Genomic DNA, 17,524 nt, shown 5'->3' with positions numbered 1-17,524 from the left:
CAACTGATTTTCCTCTCCTGCTGCTGAACCGGTGTAGTCACCGATGCCACAGGTAGTGGCCGGTAGTTTCCTCCTTCTCTCCCAGGTTTACCTGGGGCGTACCTTGGCTTATTAGGCATACCATGCCCTTTGCCTTCGACAGAGCAAGGTTTAAACTTTTAATTTGTTGCTGACAGGGACAGTGGTCTCCCAATTCAAACCCATTAGTGCTAACTACTTTATACGCTGCTTGCACATCTTTTAATCTTTCCTGGAGTTCTTTTACTTGTAGGGTGAGGCGAGTGCTTTCCTCCCTCAGTGACTTTTCATTACTTTTGGCCCTGACATTGAAAATAGTCCTGACTGTTTTTAAACCTTTCCATTATTTGGGTCCTTTCCTGTTTTAGCTTACTGAGTTCTCCCAATAATCTTTCTTCTGACATAACCCTTTCCTGGTAGTTATCTGTGCATTCCAATAACTCTGCCTGTAGTGCTTCATTAATTCTGTCTAGGAGTTAGGCCTGTTGTTGTAGACAGACCAACCAAATTGCCATCTCTACTGCTTCTTTGTGACCTTTGCTTGCTGTTCACTGGGCTGCAGCGTCAGCTAGACGCTGAGCGCGCAATAGACTAAGCACCCATTCCTTAGTGACATTCACTTTTTTATACCAGTTGGAGGAAATCCTCTCTTCCATCTTGGTTCTTTGCCCCAAACCAACACTCTCCACATCACATCCGTTGTACCAAAGTCCTGCCGCGGTTGCCATTTTGTAAGGGGGATGGTCTCTATGAGGGGGTCAGGTTCCCTTCTGATCAACTTGAGCAGTTCGAATCGCTCCCATTCCCTTAGGTTCTAGACTCTGGATTTATTTGGGGGGGGGAGGGTGTGACAAAAGCGCAAAGGACACTGGTTTCATGCAAAAGAACTTTGTTTTTATTACAGTCAAGGAAATACAAGCTTTTACTCTAGTAAGAAAATACAAGGCCAAACTTACAATCATTCTGATAAGGGACAATACAAGGAAAGGTACAAGGTCAAACTTATAATCGCTAATAAAGAACCATACACTACACATTCAAAGGGGGTTACAGTAAAATTATACCTCCCACCTCCCAATACCTAATTCTAGCTAGGTTGGACTCCAGGGCAGTCAGGGACTATGCTTACCAATTCTTTTGACAGTTAACGGTAGATCGCGGTTTTGGGGTTCGCTGGATGCGGTAGGGTCTGCTTGCCATACACGGAACGTCGGAGAAGACTTCTAGCTGCGCAATCTTCAGTTGGGTTGAGTCCGCTGATGCGGTTAGGTGCATTTTGGATCTGTGGGGTAAGTACCCGTTTTCTTTGGTTAGAAATAGGCTTCTACAGTCTTTTAGGTAATGTTGTAGAGTGGAAACTTTCGATTCTTCAGTTTTTTCCCGTTGGAGTTTTGTTCGAGTTTGGTCGATCGCGGTGGTTTTTCCGTTGATACCACGTTGACTGTGGTCGGTTGCTGCTGCGAAGGTGATGTTCTTCCTTCCTTCAGGACTTCGAGGCTGGAAAAGTTACTTTACAACTGTCGCATTGGTTTCTCTCCTTGTCGTGATGACAACAGCTTGGTCTCGGTTGTATAGTGAAGTGTGTCGTGCCCTCTGTTGGAAACAGGGGCCAGTTGTACGATTTCAGTGGTTCTAATCTTGGCGCTAAATCTGTTCAGAATCCTTTGTATAAACTTGTTGGGCTTGGCTCTTCTTTGTAATATTTTGGTAGGCTCGTTAAAAGTTGATATGTTTTGGGTGTCTGATATGTTTTGAAAACTGTTTCCTGATGGAAATATTAGTTTGGTAATTGCAATGTCCTTTTGTGCTTAGTTTTCACATACAGACTGGATTGAGCCTCTTTGTGATGTATATGCAGAAATGGTTTTCCAGACCCATGTTGATGGGTAGCTAACTCTGGGTGATTTTGTGATGTTAATGTCTCTTGTGGAGAAGGATTCTCAAATACTCATTCCTCCAGACAGATTAACTTAGTCCTCACACCCAGGTAGCCTCACTTAATCAGGTTGTCTCCTGCTAGTTCCTTAGGCCCGCCCACAGCCTTGAATTTGTCTTTTAAAATCCAAAATTCTATTAAAGTTTGTAGTTTCTTCCATAAGCATTTTAGAGTTCCAAACTTTTCAGTAGGTAGTCCCAAATTAAATTTCCTTTCGAATGAGCCCAAACATTGTTGGGGGTCGGGGGGGGAAGTTCTTGTGAATTTTGCATCTCCTTCACAGGTTAGATGCAGGAAGAATGTTCCCGATGTTGGGGAAGTCCAGAACCAGGTGTCACAGTCTAACGATAAGGGGTAAGCCATTTAGGACCGAGATGAAGAAAAACTTCTTCACTCAGAGAATTGTGAACCTGTGGAATTCTCTACCATAGAAAGTTGTTGAGGCCAGTTCGTTAGATATATTCAAAAGGGAGTTAGATGTGGCCCTTACGGCTAAAGGGATTAAGGGGTATGGAGAGAAAGCGGGAATGGGGTACTGAGGTGAATGATCAGTCATGATCATATTGAATGGGTGCAGGCTCGAAGGGCCAAATGCACCTATTTTCTACGTTTCTATTTTTATATAATCTGATGTTGAGGGATAAATATTGGCCAGAACCCCAGGAGTAACTCCCCTACTCTTCTTCGAATAGTGCCATGTGATCTTACTCCCTCAGTACTGCACGGGAGTGTCAGCCAAGATTATATGCCCAAGTTGATGAGTGTAGTGCAGTTGATGTTGTGTACATGGACTTTCTAAAGACGTTTGATAAAGTACCGCATAATAGACTTATGAGCAAAATTGAAGCCCATAGGATTAAAGGAATAGTGGCAGTGGGGACACAACATTGGCTGACGGACAGAAAGCAGAGAGTAGTGGTGAACAGTTGCTTTCCAGATGGGCGGGAAGTATACAGTGGTGTTCCCCAGGGGTCAGCGTTAGAACCACTGCTCTTTAGGCTCTGGACTTGGGTATAAAGGGCGCAGATAACTTTGGAGCAGATAACTTTGAAGCGGATTATAATTGACCAGGAGGACATAGACAGAGTGGTGAAATGGATAGGCATGTGGCAGATGACAGTTAATGCAGAGATGTGTGAAGTGAGCCATTTTGGTAAGAGGAATGTGGAGAGGCAGTTTTAAAGTGCAGGAGCAGTGAGACCTGTGGGTATACGTACACACGTCTTGGAAAAAAAAATAAAGACTTGCATTTATATAGTGCCTTTCACAACCACCGGACATCTCAAAGTGCTTTACAGCCAATGAAGGTCACTGTTGAAGGAGGCAGGACATGCTGAGAAGGCTGTTAAAAAACCATATGGGATCCTTGGCTTTATAAAGAGAGGAACAGAGTACAAAGTAAGGAAGTTATACTCAACCTTTATTAAACACTGGTTAGGCTACAGCTGGAGTATTGTGGCCAATTCTGGGCACCACACTTTATGAAGGATATCAAGGCCTCAGAGAAGGTGAAGAGGAGATTTAATAGAAGGGTGCCAGGGTTGAAAGACTTCATTTCCACAAAGAGGCAAGATAACCTGGGGTTGTTCTTCATAGAGCAGAGAAGGTTAAGGGGAGATTTGAATGAGGCATTCAAAATTATGAAGGGTTCTGATAATATAAATAAGGAGAAATTATTTCCAGTGGCAGAAGGGTCGATAACCAGAGGACACAGATTTAAGGTAATTGGCAAAAGAACCAGAGGAAAAACTTTTTACGTAGTGAGTTGTTGTGATTGGGACTGCACTGTCTGAAGGAATGGTGGAAGCAGATTCAATAATTACTATCAACGGGGGATTGGATAAATACTTGAAGGGGAAATTTGCAGGGCTGTGGGCAAAGAGCAGGGGAGTGGGACTAATTGGAAAGCTCTTTCAAAGAGCCGGTACAGGCACAATGGGCTGAGTGGCCTCCTTCTGTGCTGTGTCATTCTATAAAAGATAGAAATTCCCCAGCCTATTGTTATTTGATAAATAACGACAAAATAGTGAATAAATAAGAATAAAAATGTCACCATTTTTTACGGGGGCAAATTTGGGCACAAAATACGCCTGTTCTTATAAAACGGCGTTCCACGACAGTTTGCCTTAAAAACCGCAATGTCGCCAACTTTAACCCGAGGCCGATCAACGCGGAAAATGCAGGCCCTGGGAGGGGAGAAAACACAAAAAAAAATTGAAAAAAACAAAAACTCAAAAATCACAAAACATTTACAAGATCCTTAACTAAGTAATCGCTGCAACAGAATTAAAAAATAAAAACTTTAAGTGGCCTTTTTTGCAGGTCTTCCTCTTTACCGACGTTTCTGAGGCTGCAACGCCTGCTTTTCTCATCCAGTTTTTTTTCTAAAAACAGGTTTGCCGAACGGCCAAACTAAGGCGGTGTGGGTTTTTTTCACGTTGCGCCAGGGCCATCCGCCTTTTGCCGATATTTTGAAAACTCCATTCTTAAGCTTTGGAGAATTTTGTGCAATACAGTTTAAGAACAAAAAAGCACTTTTACCGCAAATAAATCGCGTTCAAACGTGCGTCAGGCCGGGGAAAATCTAGCCCTATGATTCTAAGGACTAGAAATTCATTATCGACCCGCTTGGGAGACGGTAACATCCGGGAGGCGGGAAACTTTGCGGCAGGCTCGCTAAGTTTGGGTTACCGCCCCCCAGAAGGAAGCGCAGGAGGGGCATGCGCCTCAGCAGCGCTACACACTGGGCCGCGTAGCGCCGCCGTGTACCAGAGGCTCTTCCCTCAATTAAAGAGAAGGGCCCGAGCTGCGTACTGTGCGATGCTGCACGATTGGCCCGGCACTCTGAGCGATGGCGGCCACGACCCTGCGAACACACCGCCACTGGAGCATCAACAGAAATGGCAGATTTTTGTTTAAAGCCACCACCACCCCATCCCCCACCCTTTTAATTCATGCCCCAGTAGCGGCCGGACGCCCAGTACACGCCCCCTGAAGCCGTCGCTGGCATTGCCCCGCGTTGCTTCAGGGGGCGAAACCCAATTTAGGTGTAGGGGCGCTAACACGGCGACGCGCACGGCGATGACGTCACGATATCCGGGCGCAGAAGATCGGGACGCAACACCGTAGCGCCGCCGCTAAACTCCCGCCGAATTTTGTGCCCCATTAGCACCCCCCCCCCCCGCGGGTGCTAACGGGAGGCGCAAGTGCACCCAATTTCTCTCCCTAAGTCTCTGGAGTCGGTCTGACTCAGTGGCAAGCATGTTACCAACTGAGCCACGGCTGACCCCTAAGGTGATTTCCTCTGCCACGAGATGCAGGGCTATTTCGGTAACTAATGTAGCAATTGAGGTGCCATACTACACCGGGAAGGCTGTTCCTGACAGTGCAGCACCTCGATCAATATTATATTACTGTTATTTTTAGTGTCCTGCTGTAGATGCTAAAACCAAAAACAACTGCTCAGTGTGGGGAGACAGAAGTTTCCCTGAACCTCAAGGCAATCTAGCCGAGATAGTCAACAGGTCCACGTTGCATTGGTAGTATCCCTGTCCCTCTCTAACCTTGGTGTGGGGAGAGAAGCACATGAATACAAGAAGGGACTCCTGTAATCAAAAGGCGAAACTCATAATTCAGCCTTAACAAAATGAAGGGTAAACTTTGAAGTCCCACATCAGCAGTTAGCATCAAGATGGCTGTTCTTTGTGGTATATGGAACAGCCGGCAGTTAATGAAGCAACTAATTGTATATAATGAGGACCTCCATCTGGGCTCCTGGGAACGCGGCGGCTAATTGTGAGAGAATTTGGCACAATTTTGCGTTGCAAAAATGTGTTGATGTTTGAAGATAAACTGTAATAAAACTGGGGGAAAGCTCGTGTCTCTAGCAGCGTATTCCCAAAGAGAATCACGCAAAATTGTGCATGTGCTAATATGCATCCTATTATAATGCAAGAACTTCCCTTGCCTATTTTTGGGAAAGAATTCCTTGGATCCACCTTAAGAACCAAGTTTTCAGAGCACAGTGGGTAGAGATTGGCCTCAATTTCTCACTGGCCCATGTCCGTTCCACACTACTGCCTTCGCAACGTTTAAAATATAATCTGTGAGTAACGGGTTAAAAAAAACTAGCCTAAAGGTGTCCAGTTCTGTCGCTTTGGTGGGTTTTTTATCGCTTGCCAAGTCTGAGGATCAAAAAGTGAACAGGGTTTAGGAATTAATGTATTAGGTCACGGAAGGGAGCGCTCTTCCAACATAAACTCTGACATATGCTGTCAAGAGAAGACGAGTCTTGCTCACTCATGCTCCACCTGACAATAGCGGTTTTCCCAAGGACAGATGCAGCAAAGTTCAAGCCCAACTGAGCAGCAGCTAGTTCAGTCCACATTTACCAGAACGATACAAGCTCAGCCTAAAATACAAGCAGCACTGTACAAGCTTTAATTCATGAAGGGGCCGAAATTCAGCAGCACAAGAATAGCTGGTGCACGAATGACTTTTTCTTTGCACTTACCGCACGGATCCTTGACGCGGTCGGAAGAGCCATTTTCAGGATTGTGAGTTTTTCTCACAATGTCCCAGAGAAAATGTTTCATAATGGGGGCGGGCCATAGAGTGAAAGCCACGCGGAGTGGCTGAATATAGGTCGGACAGAGACTCCGCCGCCTGTCAATCAGCGGTGGAGTCATAGTGACATCACAACGCGAGTGCGTCACCATGCTCTCTCTCCTCTCCGTCCTTACACCTTACTATAGAATCACACGAGGCATGTACTGCAGACAAGGTCACTACCTGACCTGAACCTTTATTCCCAGGACCAAGAAGTCCTGACCCTGCGTGGGACCTCCCTTTATATACCTGGATGACCAGGTGAGGAGTGTCTCCCACAAGTTCACCCCCTGTGGTCAAGGTGTGCATTGCTCAGGTGTATACAGTGTAGTGTTGTTATATAAAGGTTACAGTTATGTGAAGGTTACAAACATGACACCTGCCCACACTCCAATCACTGACCTGGACCTCGATGACGACCCTCTTCGTTGCCGTCGCCCTCCTGCACCAGCTCGCACTGTACCTTGCGTGGTACGCTGCCACGCTGCCCATGGCAGCCGCTCACCGCTCCTTTTATGGCCCCGACCTGCCGCTGATGATCTGCCGCTGATGGTCGGGGCCTCCACGCCACTCATAATACTATAGCAGCAGTTCACTTTACACCGATGCTACGTTTGCAGAGTAAACGGACCCATAGGGGTAATTTCCCACCATGACCCCGTCCAATCCTGGGCAGCATTGCGACTGAAAAGGGGGCAAAATTGGTCGGTAAGGCCTAACGCGACTTCATCGCCTTGACTTCAATTTCTCTCCACATGTACCTCTGGGACTGCCGCCAGCTGCTGCTTCTCTGTCTACAACAACAACTTGTATTTATATTGCGCCTTCAACGTAGTTAAATGTCCCACGGCGCTTCATAGGAGTGTTTTAAGACAAAACAAATACATTTGACACCGAGCCACATAGAAGAAATTACGAAAGGGAGATTGATCAAAGAAGTAGGTTTTAAGGAACGTCTTAAAAGGAGGAGAGAGAGGCGGAGAGGTTTAGGGAGGGAGTTCCAGAGCGTGGGGCCTAGGCAATAGAAGGCACGGCCATCAATGGTGGAGCGATTATAATCAGGGATGCTCAGGAGGGCAGTATTAGAGGAACGAAGCTATCTCGAGGGGTTGTGGGGCTGGAGGAGATTACAGAGATAGGGAGGGGCGAGAACATGGAGGGATTTGCCGACCGACAAAGGGGGCGGGGGATCAATGGCCCAGCTCGTTCTGCTTTTGTCTTCCCCTGTACCTGCCACTCCCTGGGACTGCCGGATGAACCATGGTGGAAGGCGCAGAGTACTGGCAGAAATGAACCTAAATGGAGTGAGAGGGCACTGTAGCAGCCTAGCCCTCTCCCTCCAACTCGCTGCGCTGTCTCACCGGCTGATGGGCTGAGGCATATGGTGCATGGCCTTGTCCGGTTTTCGGGACCCAGTGCCCCCTATCATCTATCTCCCCGACTCTTCAAGTGGTACAGAGGCAGCCCCAGTGCAGAGCCACATCTGTCTTCGAGAGGTGGCCTCGGGCAGGTTCCCATTGACTGGCAGGATTCCCACCAGGAGTCCGCCATGAATTTGCAATGACCCCCTGACCCAGGAAACTGGGTCACGGCAGGGTCAGGATGGTGGGCATATGTCTGACCCCGAGCCTGTAGATCGGAGAACAGGAAACCCAGTGCATGCAGTCAGCCTAGTTACACATTCTGAACCATCACACAAACACTTCTCCCTTCTGAATTCACAGGGATTGTTTCTTAAAGGAGCTGATAATGCTGCAGTGTAACCCAATAAATGTTATAGATTGTAACAAAGATTAATTGGGGTAAAGCTATTCAGAGGGTCAGTAAAAGGGCTGATCCAACAACTGATGTGCCTCAGTTCTAGATACAATAATCTTAGATATTTGCATTGACACAGTGTTAGCTCATTTCATTGTAGAGTTCATAATTAATATTGTATTCCTCAATTGTGTGCTTATAAATGTGAAATAGTTTATTGGCCCAATTATTATAATTATACATAATCATCAAGTCATGGGCAGTCCCTCGAATCGAGGATGACTTGCTTCCACGCCAAAAAGGGATGAGTTCACAGGTGTTTCAATGAAGGACCTAATATTCCGGATCCCGAACTACATCCTGAAGGGTGGAAGATGCCTGCGCATGGATTTTTTTAACATGTGATGGCCGTTGCACATCAGCCACCACACGGGCTTGACAGAGCTAGGCCTTCATCCAGTGGCAAGGATTACCCAAGACGACTGGAGACCTGCTCTGCTGCACGGACCTAGTGCGCACACGTATTGCATTGTGATATCTCTCTCCCTACACACGGATCAAATCACAGAAGGAGGCCACTCGGCCCATCGACTGCGTGCCGGCTCTCTGCAAGAGCATTTCAGCTAGTCCCCACTGTCCCGCCCTTTCCCCATAGCCCTGCAATACTTTTCCTTCAACAAGAACAATACAAAATCAAAATACTGCGGATGCTAGAATCTGAAATAAAACCAGATTATACAGAATACGGCTGTAATTATGCTCACAGGTTTGTTGAGCTGTTGAGTTGGGATTGGCTTAGCCAGTCACGTGATGTTCACAAGACTCAATAAATAAAACCCCAGCCAGTTGGGTTTGGGCGATTCACGATGAGTCAGCTGCTTGTGAGCCTGGTGGATGAACTGGTAATGTGTAGTGTGATTGTTAAACCTTTGCTAATAAACCAACTAGTTCTTAATGGCAATTTGTTGCTATGAATTCTTAAGCAAAGAACCCATGAAGCAAACACACTGCAACGGGTATTCCAATAAATCTGCCCTTCCCTTACCACGGTCTGTGGTAAATTCGGGCCCAAATTTGCCCAGGAGTTGCTCCATTTTTTTGGGGAGCAACTTGATTTTTCTGGAGTATCTTAAAAATCCCCATTCTGCACATTTAATTTGCGCCAGTGTAAGTGAGTTAGTTAGGATTTTTTTTAGTTTAGTTTTTTATTCAAAAGAGGGCGTTACCAGCCACCTACGCCCATTTTGGCCATTTAAGCCAATTTGCGCTGCTAATTGTTACGCTGGCCTTAGTTAGTTTGAAGTATGTGGCCACTTGTGGCTGCACAGAAAGCCCTTGCGGAGAGTTAAGAAATCAGCGCAGGTAGGTACTTAATGACTTGACTAAAGAATGTGAATAGGATCAAATAGCTATACAGGACTAACAAACTTCGCAAAGTTAATTTACTACACAACAGAAGCATTCATGGAAGCTTAAACTACAAAAATAAAAGAAGTAAAGAGACAAAACAGATTTACGTTATTTTTTCAAAATATCCAAATAAAAACATTTATCACCACCCCCCCCCACCCAAAACACTCACCCCCCCCAGATCAAAACTCTTCTCCTCCCTCACCCCCATCAAAACTCCCTCCCCATCAAAATTCTCCCCCCGCCCTGAACAAAACACTCTTTCCCCCCCCCCACCCTGATCAAAACTCTTCCCCCCAACCCCTCATCAAAACTTTCCTCCTCCCCCCACAATCAAAACTTTCCTCACTAAACAAAGCACAACCATCAATAAATAAAAAAATAAAACTCAAGTCCTACCTCGGCCCGGGAAGTCAGCGGGCCGGCCGGCCGATGCGGGAGGCCACTTGGCCAGGGAGCGGTGCGGGACTCTCTCTATGACGTGCAGCAGCCCGGCACGCGTCGTGATGTCACTCGGCCTGGGATAGGGGCAGGACATCGGGTCCCATGCTGCAGAGGTGTTACTGCGCATGCGCGAAACCTCCAGTGCGCATGCGTTGAGCTGCCGGCACTTTTGAGCGCAGGGCCCTAGCTCTGTCCCCAAATTGAATTGCCACGCCGTGCCAAGCCATGGGACAGGCCACAGAGCGGCCAGAATGCGGCGACAACTTTTGGCGCTGTTTTTATCCTACCTCGGGTGAGTGCGCCAAAAATCGGCAAGGGCCAAATTTGAGCCCCTCATCGCTAAGTCAGACCTCAATCCTCAACTGCAGTGAGTTTTAATCCCAGTATACACTCTGCCAGTATACTGGGGCCAGAAGAGGCGAGGGCCCAGGGGCAGCACAGGCCAGCCCACACTGCGATATGTGTGCGCACTAGGACCGTGCAGCAGAGCTGGTCTTCAGTCGTCTTGGTTAATCCTTGCTATTGGACCAAGACCTAGCTCTGTCAAGCCCGTGTGGTGGCTGGTGTGCAACGGCCACCCCACGTTAAAAAAATCCACGCACAGGCATCTTCCACCCTTCAGGATGTAGGTCTGGACCTAGAATATTATGTCCTTCATTGAAACACTTGTGAATTCATCCCTTTTTGGTGTGGAAGCAAGTCACCCTCGATATGAGGGACTGCCTATGATGATGATGATACTCTCTGCAGGCTGTTTAAGGAATCTAAGTAAAGGGTTCAAGAGACCAACTACACTGATGTGGTCAGTAAATCTAGCAGTGGTTCAAGTTGTGTGATTTAATTCCTAATGCCAACTGCACTGTTCCAGGAACACCGAAGCAACATACTGCGGATGCTGGAAATACTCAGCAGGTCAGGCAGCATTTGTGGAGAGAGAAACAGAGTTAATGGAGGGGCTTTTAACCCCCCAAAAATGGTTGGGTTTGGGTCAGGTAGGAGGTTAAAGAGTTAAAAAACTAAATCCCGACCCCAACCCACTTCCAACCCGTCCACAGCCGGTTTTAACGGAAGCGGGACAGCGGGCGGGTAACCAACCCACTCCCAGGAGGCAGTGCTCTCATTTAAATATCACACTCGGGCTGGATGGGTTTCCCAGGCCTCGGCAGCTAAAGGGAGGCGTAGACTGCTGGATCCTGGAAGTAAGCGTCTTCTACTTCACCTGCTTTGGCTCGCCAATCCCCACCCATCACCCCCCTTCCCCCCCAGCGACACACAGTGCAGTGAGATCACAGAGTCACACAGTATCAGATATAAGAAGTATAAGAAACGTATAAGATTCTGACAGGGTAAATGCAGAGAGGAATCTAGAACTAGGGGGCATAGTTTCAGAATAAGGGATAGCCCATTTAAAGCGGAGATGAGGAGGAATTTCTTCTCTCAGAGGGTCGTGAATCTATGGAATTCTCTGCCCCAGAGAGCTGTGGAGGCTGGGTCATTGAAAATATTTAAGGTGGAGGTAGACAGATTTTTGAATGGTTGAGGGAATCAAGGGTTATGGGGAACGGGCAGGGAATGGAACTGAATCCATGATCAGATCAGCCACGATCTTATTGAATGGCGGAGCAGGCTCGAGGGGCCGTATGGCCTACTCCTGCTCCTATTTCTTATGTTCTTGTGTTATGTCATGCAGTGAGGGTATCACAGGGTCACACAGTGAGGGGATCACAGTGCTTCAGTATGAAGCAAGGACCCAAGTTGTCACTTTAAGAAATGCAGCGAGACTTTGGTATGAACGTAAAAGGCTGATGTGTTTGCTTTGTGTAGGTTGCGTGTAACATTACTTTATATGAGCTAACTGTATGGGCTGCCAACTTCTTAATATGCGGGGGACGTTTATAATACATTGTTTGATTGCTCTTGGTAATGAACCTGTTTACATAATAGGAGCTGACTGAGTCTTTCGACACTGCACACAGTACAGATATCATACTGCTGGGTATAAAAGGAATGATATCACTGCTGCATTGGATATAATGATGTTCCCATGCTGTGCAAGAAAGCAGTGAAAGCACTTTGCTTTGTTTGAAAACCTGACACAGTGGTAATAGATGAGGTCACACTCTATACTGTGTCTTTCGCATTGAGGGCAAATAGCAGACATTGGACTGAAAGCAGCAATTTTGCAAAAGCCGCTCTCGTCTTGTTATAGATGTCAGCTTAATTCAGGGGGTGAAACTTGATGACTAGTAACAAATAGCTCTTTTACATCAGAGCTAAAGAAGCACTTCTTTGAGTCAGAAGGTGCAGGAATCAAAACCTGCCAACGTGGGGATGCCATTCAGCTCCGAGCCTGTGTTGCCATTCAATGAGATCGTGGCCGGTGATTGATTGGGCAGTCCCCGGAGAGTGGAGACCCGAGTTGCAGATCGGAACTCTGGGCTGCCATCCAGCGGGATCCTCATGTCCTCACCCCCGCCCCCCCCCTCCTCCTCCTCCCACCGCCATATGGGCGTTGGGAGGCCTAAAACCCACCCATTATACAGGAACAACCCCCCCCGTGTCGGCTAGTGTAAAGATGGTTACAACCTTGAAAGGAGTGTTAACGGGCCCGTTTATCAGCCTGCCAATCCTGCCACTACGTTACACTGTCCTCCATGGGAAGAATGTGAAGCTACAGCAACAATCACCAGCAACAGTTATCTGAAATTCTCCCCTCCCCCCCGCCAGAAACGGGTCGTACCTACCGTTTCTCAGCTGTTTTCACCGCCGCGGTGGATGTGGTGGCCTCTTGCACGAAATTCCGCTCTTTGGCTTGTCTTTTTGAGCGGGACCGGAAGTCGGTCATCACGGGAGTTGAAGAGCGGCAGTTTGTGGAAGATCGGTCATCAGAGGGGCAGAGCTGGGGGGGCGGGCGGCGAACGCTGTCACACATCAGTGTGGTGCTAATGACATCATCATGCTGGCGCATTACCATGTCTCTCCCCTTTACTTAAAGGGAAGGGCCGCTGCCAGCGCTAACATTCTTTTAGTTGATCCATTGGGCCACCAGGGAGGGTTTCGGCCAGGCCAGCGACCTGGGGTTGGCAGCCCGGCCGAACCAGGGGCGGCATAATTGTCGGGCCGACCTAAACAAAAAAAAGATGGCGGCCGCACCGCCATTTTACACACAGAGCGCCAACAGAAAAAACTGTTGGGGGCACCCAACAGCAGCCGGAAGATTTTCTGAGGTGAATTTTGCTTCGGGGGCGGGAGATCAGCGGTGCGAACCTTGACGCACTTAGGAGGGTTCGGCAGCAGCGGGGCAGAAGTGGGGGCGGCCGGAAAAACCACCAAGGTGAATTCCGCAAGCGGCGGCCATTCCACAAAAATCACCGGCCATTCGACACCGCCGCATGGCCACCGCTCTCCGGCGATAACAGACCTGATCCGGAGGCTGAATTTCAGCCTTAATGCATTTTAGTGGCTATCTATTCATTCAAAGAGGATGCTTTTTTACAGCAAAATAAATCGAATTAAACAATAATTCAAATTTAGCAACCCGATTGATATGGCAGCGTAAAGAAATGTGCTAATGAAGATAGCGAATGTGTCAGAGAATTTAAATCAATTGACTATTAATTGACTTTATCTCGTCAAGTAGCTGTTTAGCATCGCAAGCTGTTGATGACCTTGGGGCAATTCTATTTTCGAGATGAGTATATTGGATGTATCGAAGGCTATTTATAGAATCGCAAGAGATAGAAACTATTTGGGTCTAATGGATTTTCAAAGCTCAGAAACATGCACATTATCTTGTAAAACGTAGCCTCCAGTAGCAGGATTGCATTCAAAGTGAACAATACTGTCCTTTTAGCTGGTTAGAATGCGCCAAATGCTTCCTTCAACATACTTTCTGCTCTATCCATACCTCCTCACTCGGTTCCAACACTATCTCCCACTCCAACGTAGTCATAGAAATACATAGAACAATACATAGGCCTAGCAGGCTCGAGGGGTCAAATGGCCTACTCCTGCTCTTATTTCTTATATTCATAACAAGCCATTTGGCCCAACCAGTCCATGTTGGTGTGTACCCCCCACACCAGCAAATAGTTCTAATCACATTTACCCACCATGTTCCCATATCCCTTTCCTTCATCCACCTACCCAATGTGATCTTAAATGATGACATCGTTTCTTGCCTCAATCGGTATCCCTGGGAGTGGATTCCACAGCCTCACGACTCTGTATGAAGAAGTTCCAAATCTCTCACGTTTAATCTTGTATCTGTGGCCCTTCGTTCTTGACCCTTGTTAGTATTCATTCACAGGACCCCATAAACTGTAACACTCCTGACAGCCCTCCGTTTTCCTTTGCTCCGACAAACTACACTCTTTTACAACCCAGGCTTGATGCAGCAAATTGGATATCTGCCTGGGTTGCCCAATTTCTCATTGCTGTTTGTGGGATCTTGCTGTGCGTAACTCGGTTGCCAGGTTAGTTTATATAATATATGTGACTACACTTCAGAAGTGACAGTGAAACACTTCGCGATGTACATGAAGGTTACTAAATAAATGCAAATTATTTCTTTAAATATAGAAAGAAATTGCATTAACATTTAAAAAGGATGGAAATATTTTTGCCAGGTTTATTTAAGCTAAGCCAAAGGCTACATTCAGCAAAATTAAAGTAACTGTCAATACCCAGTGACGGCCAATCATAGAATTATAGAAGTTCACAGCACGGAAGGAAGCCATTTCGGCCCATTGTGTCTGCACCGGCCAACAAGAGGCTATCCAGCCTAATCCCACTTTCCAGCTCCAGGTCCGTAACCCTATAGGTTATGGCATTTCAAGTGCACATCCAAGTATCTTTTAAATGTGGTGAGGGTTTCTGCCTCTACCACCCTTTCAGGCAGTGAGTTCCAGACACCCACCACCCTCTGAGTGAAGAAATTTCCCCTCATATTCCTCTAAACCTTCCCCCAATTACTTTAAATCTATGCCCCCTGATTGTTGACCCTTCTGCCAAGGGAAACAGGTCCTTCTTATCCACTCTATCCAGGCCCCTCATAATTTTATACATCTCAATCAGCCTCAGCTGTCCCTCAGGATTTTTTCCAATAATTTTCCCACCAGAGGTTAGGCTGACTGGTCTGTAATTACTCGGTCTATCCCTTTCTCCCTTTTCAAACAAAGGTTTCCCCTCAGCTTCCTCTGTTCCAAAGCAAACAGACCCAGCATCTCCATTCTTTCCTCATAGCCAAAATTCTCCAGTCCAGGCAACATTCTTGTAAATCTCTGCACTTTTTCCAGTGCAATCACATCTTTCCTGTAATGTGGTGACCAGATCTGCACGCAGTACTCCAGCTGGGGCCTACCAGTGTTTTATACAGTTCAAGCATAACCTCCTTGCCCTTGTATTCCATGCTTCGACTAATAAAGGCACGTATTCCATATGCCTTCTTAACCACTTTATCTATCTGGTCTGGTACCTTCAGGGATCTGTGGACCTGCACTCCAAGGTCCCTTCGTTCCTCTATACTTCTCAGTGTCCTACCATTTAACGTGTATTCCCTTGCCTTGTTAGACCTACTCGGATTGAATTCCATTTGCTACTGTTCTGCCCACCTGACCAGTATTGATATCTTCCTGTAATCCGCAACTTTCTTCTTCATTATCAACCACACAGCCTATTTTAGTGTCATCTGCAAACTTCTTAATCATACCCCCAACATTTAAATCCAAGTCATTGATAAATGCCACAATAAGCAAGGGACCCAGCACTGAGCACTGTGGAACCCCATTGGATACAGCCGTCCAGCCACAAAAACACCCATCAACCATTACCCTTTGCTTCCTGCCTCTGAGACAATTTTGGATCCAACTTGCCACTTTGCCCTGGATCCCATGGGTTTTTACTTTCGTGATCAGTCTGCCATCTGGGACCTTACCAAAAGCTTTGTTAAAATCCACATACACTACATCAAACGCACTGCCCTCATCGACCTTCCTGGTTACCTCCTCGAAAAACTCAAATCAGGTTAGTCAGACATGACCTTCCCATAATAAATGCATGCTAACTGTCTTTGATTAATCCGTGTCTTCCAAATGAAGATTTATCCTGTCCCTCAGGATTTTTTCCAATAATTTTCCCACCACTGAGGTTAGACTGACTGGTCTGTGATTACTCGGTGTTAGATCTCTTAATTTCCAATGAAATACGAACTCCGATTGTAGTTTTAATGTCACTTTATTTTAGCAGCAGTAATAAGCTCTTAGCTTTAAGCCAGGTCTTTGCCCTTCTGATATCACATGGCCAAAATGGCTGTATTTATACCGGGTTCAATTTACAGAAAAGAACTCGCCTTCTTTGACCTTATTGGCTCAATAGTCTTTTAACCTTTTAATTGGCTCGCTACCCAAGGTCCTAAAATGTCAAGTTGATTGATGATTTAATGCAACATGCTCCCACTCATGTAGCATCTCTGACTTGGTGTCTGTGAATTTTCACAGCCTGTCTAAATGCAGCCTGTTTGAATTCTCTATCACTCGGTCTATCCCTTTCTCCCTTTTTAAACAACAGTACAACATTAGCAATCTTCCTGTCCTCTGGCACCACACCTGAAGCCAGAGAGGATTGGAAAATGATGATCAGAGCCTCTGCTATTTCCTCTTTTGCTTCTCTTAGCAGCCTGGGATACATTTCATCCAGGCCTGGGGATTTATCCACTATCAAAACTGCTAAGCCCCTTAATACTTCCTCTCTCACTCTGTTCATCTCGTCTAATGTTTCACACACCTCCTCCCTCATTGCAAAATCTGCATTGCCCCTCTTTTTTGTGAAAATGGATGCAAAGTATTCATTAAGAATCTGACCCACGTTTTCCGCCTCAATACCCAGTGGCAGGCAATACCCAGCAACTGGCAATACCCAGTGACAGGCAATACCCAGTGACAGGCAATACTCAGTGACAAGCAGTACCCAGTGACAGGCAATACACAGCGACTGGCAATACCCAGCGACTGGCAATACCCAGCGACTGGCCATACCCAGCGACAGGCAATACACAGTGAGTGGCAATACACAGTGACAGGCAATACACAGTGAGTGGCAATACCCAGCGACAGGCAATACCCAGTGACAGGCAATACTCAGTGACAAGCAGTACCCAGTGACAGGCAATACACAGCGACTGGCAATACCCAGCGACTGGCAATACCCAGCGACTGGCAATACCCAGCGACAGGCAATACACAGTGAGTGGCAATACCCAGCGACTGGCCATACCCAGCGACTGGCCATACCCAGCGACAGGCAATACACAGTGAGTGGCAATACCCAGCGACTGGCAATACCCAGCGACTG

Source organism: Pristiophorus japonicus, chromosome 16 (genome assembly GCF_044704955.1).
Source record: "Pristiophorus japonicus isolate sPriJap1 chromosome 16, sPriJap1.hap1, whole genome shotgun sequence".
NCBI classification, from domain to species: Eukaryota; Metazoa; Chordata; class Chondrichthyes; family Pristiophoridae; genus Pristiophorus; species Pristiophorus japonicus.
This window is presented reverse-complemented; position numbering follows the sequence as displayed.